Raw genomic sequence first — 5,531 nt, 5'->3', positions numbered from 1 at the left:
TTAAAAAACAGTGCAAGTGCCGAAAAAAAAAAAAAAAAGAGGCTGACTGAAAGGTGCAGAGCAGTCAAAAAGCCTCAGTAAAATCTGAAATAGCTTCAAAAAATATTTCCCTGAGACGTTACTATTAAGTTAACCTTGTGGCAGGGAAGTGGGGAGCCAGCTTTTATTTTCCCAGACATTTGAAGCGTGGGAAGCAGTTCTAAATGAATTCATTCCACTGAGCAGATTTGTACCTGGAGAGGTAGGCCTTTAGTAGGGCTTCAGATTATGTGTCAATTAATTATTCTGTGAGCCCCTCGAATCTGCAAAGCACTGTATTATTTTTGCACATTAATCTTACGCATTTTCTGAAATCTCGGGAAGGTGCTGCGTTTAGCTTTTGTCTGGAGTTAGTGGTTGGCCCAGAGGTAGCCATCTCTCCCTGAGCTACTCCGTCCAGAGGTGGCCATCTCTCCCTGAGCTACTCCATCCCTCGATTATCAGCGTGATCTCATCAAAATCGGGTGGTGGCATTACCTTCGGACTAAAGAGTATTGGGCATTATTTTGATTATTTAAAAGAAGGCGAATCAGATGTTGGCATCCAAGGACAGCCTTTTTCTTTTCAAGCTGGAGAGCATGTGACATTTGGTGGCTGTGCTGCCACGGGTCACAATGCATTCCCTGTGTCTTCCCAGCATCGCCACCTGCCTGGCCTCATACTTGCCAAGCATGAAGGATCCAGGTGGAGCTGTATTGTGATGCTCACCTCACTGTGCGGGATCAGGCTAAAATTTTTGACACGTTGCCTAAAATATAAATGACCACCTCTTTGGACAAATAAGAAAGCTGGCTGGCAGCGGCTCAGCCCCAGCCCAGACCGTGTCCTCAGAGTAGAGTTGACAAATAGTGCCGCATGAAGCTTGGAAACTGAGAGGTTACCTTGACAGACAAGGAGCACAATTATCACAATATGATGAAAGAGCTTCCATGAGTATGTATTGCGCCGTTAATTACTGTCCTTTTTCTACAGGCTTCTAATGTGAGGAAAAACACGGAATGACAAGTGTGGGAAAGAGCAAGCACTAAATTACTGTCAGAAAAATAAACGGAGTAGCACAGTGGTGCTCGGTGATTTACGGGGGCAATTAGTCCCCACCCCACGGCGCTGCTGAGGACAGCACGCGGCAGGCGCGCCGGGCCCACGAGGAAGAAGAGGCTGCTGCTCTCCAGACAACTTTTCAGACTCCCAGGCGGGACCCTGGAGCACGTTCGGTTCCGTGTCTTGGTTCTGGGTGCCCACCCCTCACGTCAGCCCCCCAGCTGCAGGCAGACACGTCGCTTTAACACGATGTGAAGCTCTTGGGTGTGTGTTCGGAAAGCTTCCAACTGCAGCTTGTTTCCACTCCCACTGTCCAGGAAGGGGACCCCTCGCTTCAAAGACACAACAGAAAAGCACCTGTCCTCGCTCCCAAAGTGTCCCCCTGGTGTGTGCCTTCGCTCCATCTCATTAGTGCCTGCGTCTCACTACCTGTCCTGCTGGGCAGAGAGCCCGTGGGTGCTGAGGAATGTGGCCTGCAGGTCCCAGTGAGCTGGTGTAGGGAGGGCTGAACCAGGCTGCAAGACCCAGAGTCAATGAGAAAGGTGCCTCAGCGCCCCGTGTTCCCGGATAGTCTGTGGAGCGTCTGTGCTCTGTAGGGTAGTGAGATAAGCCTGCCAGGGTATAATTACTGGTGCGCCTTCCGGAGGAAATACGCACCATGAGAAGGAACCTCGGATGGAAGACCGGGAAGGAATCCAGGGAAGACCGAGTCTTTATTGACCAGAGGCCTCATCTGTGCAGGGCAATAGCTGAGGTGGACGAAGGAGCCTTCACCGGAAGTTCAGTGTTCTCCCCAGTGCTAGCTAAGAGCGCTGCCAGCTTGCCTGACTGCAGTCCTCCACACATCACACAGGACATCCGTACCTCTGCTCATTCCATCTTGCCCTGGCTTTAGCCAAGGACATCTGCACGGTCAGCACTGTGTTCGGTAGGTGGGGACACCGTTGGAGAAAGTGCCCCAGCACACGCCACCTTTGACCTGTGACCTGGAGTCGTGAAGAGGCAGAACCACGTGGATGAGCTCGGGCCCAGCATGGCGCACCATTCCACGGGACGCTTCATTTCTGATAGAGAGGGTCACAGCTGGGGAAAACTTCAGATTTCACTCGCTACTCTTCTCCATGTTATTAGGCTCCCCCGACCCTGGAAGTTGATAAACACATGCCTTTTAAAACAAATTCATAATAAGCACTGGGATTTGATATAGCCTTGTATATTTCTAACTGCGGTAGCATTGGTTTTCAACTACCGTTTAACCAGGAAAGCAAGTCAGCTGGTAAAGAAGGCAAATGTGTTTTTCTATAATATCACAGACATATGAACTTGTTCCGATCTTACTGGATACCAGCAATGACTTCGAAATTAACTAAGAATGTTTTGTATCAGTAAACAAAGCCCATTTTAAAGTTACCTAGTGCATTTTTCACATTTTTCCTCTTTCCTCAAATCACACTTTTATTTCTGACAAAGGGACACGCTGGAAAAACTGCCTCAATATACAAAATGAAATTCCAGGTATAAAAATTCTGTATTTCTAACAAATCTTGTTTTTACTCTTTGATTTAAACAGAGCACTATGAAAGTATTACCCCTACAACGGGCACATGTTTATATGCATGCTGTTTTTGTTTAGAGATTAGGAGCCACAGAAGAGTGGAAACGACCTTGGTTGGTGTGCTTATTGATAGAAATGATAGCCTTTTTCTGTCTGGATTCTGGTCTCTACTAATCATGAAACTTCCATACATTTCAAAGAGAGGACTTGGACAGGATGAAAATAGGAGGCTGGGGCTTCCTGCTTGCCCCTGCGTGTGTGCTTGTGCACAATGTGATTGCAATCTTCAGAGTTGGCTGTAATCTATAATTCCTGGCTATTATTTCAGTTGCAGCTATAATTTTTAGATTAATGGTTATAATTTTGGTGAGGCCTACATGAAAAGTTACATGCTCATGCGTGGGAGGAGGATCATTAAATATTCATTATTACCACTCAAATTAGTTGTCATGCTTTACATAACAGTTACCCGTTATCATTTCACTAGTTTAGATTCAGCAATAAGTGAACAGCGATATATAGCTCATAGCAGTAGAGGAATTATTTTGCTAGGGAACAGGGAGAAAAATGATTTAAAAACCCATTTGACATATTTATGTTGACAAATTATTTAAAGGAATTACTGTGTTGTCAATAAACACATTTGTATGGGGGAATAGGATTGTGGCTGGATTTGCTTCTAGCTGTTTAATTACTCTAGCTATGAAAAACAGGGCTTCTTCAAATGAAAAAATTAAACATATAAAGGTTGAGATATTTTCATCTTTGGCAGACACCTAACCTTGCCATGAAAAGGCACTTTTCATTTTTGTAAGCAAACACTAAAATCTTGCTATTTCAGCGAAGCTAGGTTGTGTGATTTGTGAGTTTTCCCCCATCTGGTGTAGATCTCTTCTTCAGAAAAAAAAAAAAAAAAAAAAAGAGCAAAGAGTAAAACAAGAGATGGATTTCATAAATGTTGATGAACGGATGGAGATCGTGTCACATCAGTGCATTTTGAAAAGGCATGGAGTGGAGATAAAGAAACACAAATCTACTGTAGGGTAAAAACATTTGATTTTTGTCTTCTATGTCCCCTGGTATGCCAGTTTAGTTTTGTTAGGACACTAAGGACAGTCACATTTTGTTGTTGTTGTTGACCATGTATCTGAATCATTCCATACTTCTCAGTAATTTGAAACTGACTCTTCTCCTGTAGAAAATAAACATAAATTTGATTCTGAACTCATCTAACTTTAGAGCTTTCTGTCTGAAAGAGTCAAAGTGGAGCTGATGAACAAACACATTTTGCATTTTTCCACATTGCATCTGGAATCTTCATAATGATGGTTTATTTTTATTTTTTTTTTTCTGCACAGAAGAGAAAAACTGTATAGGTCCATGAATCAATCTAGATAATGGGGAAGGCTGAATGTAATAAATAATACAGTAACAACCCTAAACTAATGAGCTGTTGCTAAGGTACATTTCATAGGCTCATCCTCTATATAAAAAGTCACTAATAACCCCTTGGTGTAATCAGATGATAAAGCTTTGCCATAAGGCAACACCTGTGCAATTAGAACTGCAGATTCTTTTGCACGTTTCATTAATTTCAGGATTTTGTAAAGGCACAATGACTACACTAATAATCTAGTCTATTTGACTCCATGTCTACCGGAAACAAAGCGTCTAATTAGATAAAGGTAATTAATTAGAGATAAATGGAGCTAATCAGGCCCAGTTAACACTAATTCTCTGAATTAAGACATTTTGGGACACCTACCATCCTGCTGACTTTGATATTTTGCATTAAGACTGGGTTCTAGAGGAGTCAGAAAACACTGGCATTTGAGAATTGAGCAGTCTTTTGATGGCAACTTTGGGCATCTGAAGCCAAAGGAGAATTTTCTTTCATATTGTGCTATTTCACCACCTTTCCATTGCAGCTTAAAGAATTCACTTTGTAGTTATTCCAATCTGTGCTAGTCTCCATATAAATTTTAATAACCTTTGCTATCGTTTTTATTATCTGTCTAGTCCTGCAATGGAAGAAAATCACAAGTTGTTCTGTCTTTTAAATAAAGACCTAACTTGTTACATTAAGGAAATGTCAAGACTCATCAGCCTGTATCCTAAAATTCTGATCCTTTAAAGAGAACAAACACCTGAAATTCTGATCCTTTTAATTCTGATTCTTTAGAGAACAAACCTCTGCTTAGCAATGGTTGGGCTGAAAATTCCGTGATGTGGGGGAAAGTGCATTAGCTTTGAAGTCAAAAGATCTGAATTCAAATTCCTGTTCGATCTCTTACTAAGTGAGTGATCTTTGAAAGTAGCTTAACCTCTCTGAGTTCCTTTGATTGTAAATGGAAATAAAACTGACTCATGTAATACGGACACTAACATTATAGGGTTGCCATGAATGTTGAGTGAGGGAGCTGTATTTAGGCTTCAGTTATTAACCATTAACTCTCAGACCAGGACTGAACACACAGTCCAGCACCGCTTCTTGACTGACTACAGCAGTAAATGTCAAAAATGTTACATTTTTGTCTCAATCCCGTCCTAGTCTGTGAACTACTTTTAAATGAGATTAAGAATTTTCTCCCAAATAGTGCATCAGGAAAAAAGATCCCCGGAGCTCTTTCCTTGAAGAATGTGAGTTTATCTGCCTTTGTTTTCTACACTGAAATAATAATCCCTCTTGGCAAGTTGTTTGTAATGCACAAGGAGTGGACAGATTGCTCCAGAACTGAACTTGTCAGATGTAGCTTAAAACAAAGTGGACATTTGTGTTTTTCTTCTAACAAACCTCTGGGATATGCCCCTTCTTCCTTCTGGTCTCTGCTCTCACTTATGTGGACCACTCCTGTGTTGCTTCAGTGGTCTCCTAACTAGTCCTGCTTTCATTTCT

General features: G+C 42.2%; 1 long non-coding RNA gene across 2 annotated transcripts in view; it reads left to right on the top strand.

The window, feature by feature from the left end:
• LOC133760843 (uncharacterized) overlaps positions 1-4,092 on the top strand; it is a 19,840-nt gene extending 15,748 nt beyond the window's left edge. For both annotated transcript variants that reach the window (XR_009866008.1, XR_009866007.1), the window contains one exon: positions 1,012-4,092. This is a non-coding gene — a long non-coding RNA (uncharacterized LOC133760843). The remainder of the gene's footprint in view (positions 1-1,011) is intronic.
• Positions 4,093-5,531: the final 1,439 nt, after the last annotated feature.

Source organism: Lepus europaeus, chromosome 5, assembly GCF_033115175.1.
Source record: "Lepus europaeus isolate LE1 chromosome 5, mLepTim1.pri, whole genome shotgun sequence".
Taxonomy (NCBI): domain Eukaryota; kingdom Metazoa; phylum Chordata; class Mammalia; order Lagomorpha; family Leporidae; genus Lepus; species Lepus europaeus.
Note: the sequence above shows the minus strand (reverse complement) of the source record. Positions and strands in the feature narration are given on the sequence as shown.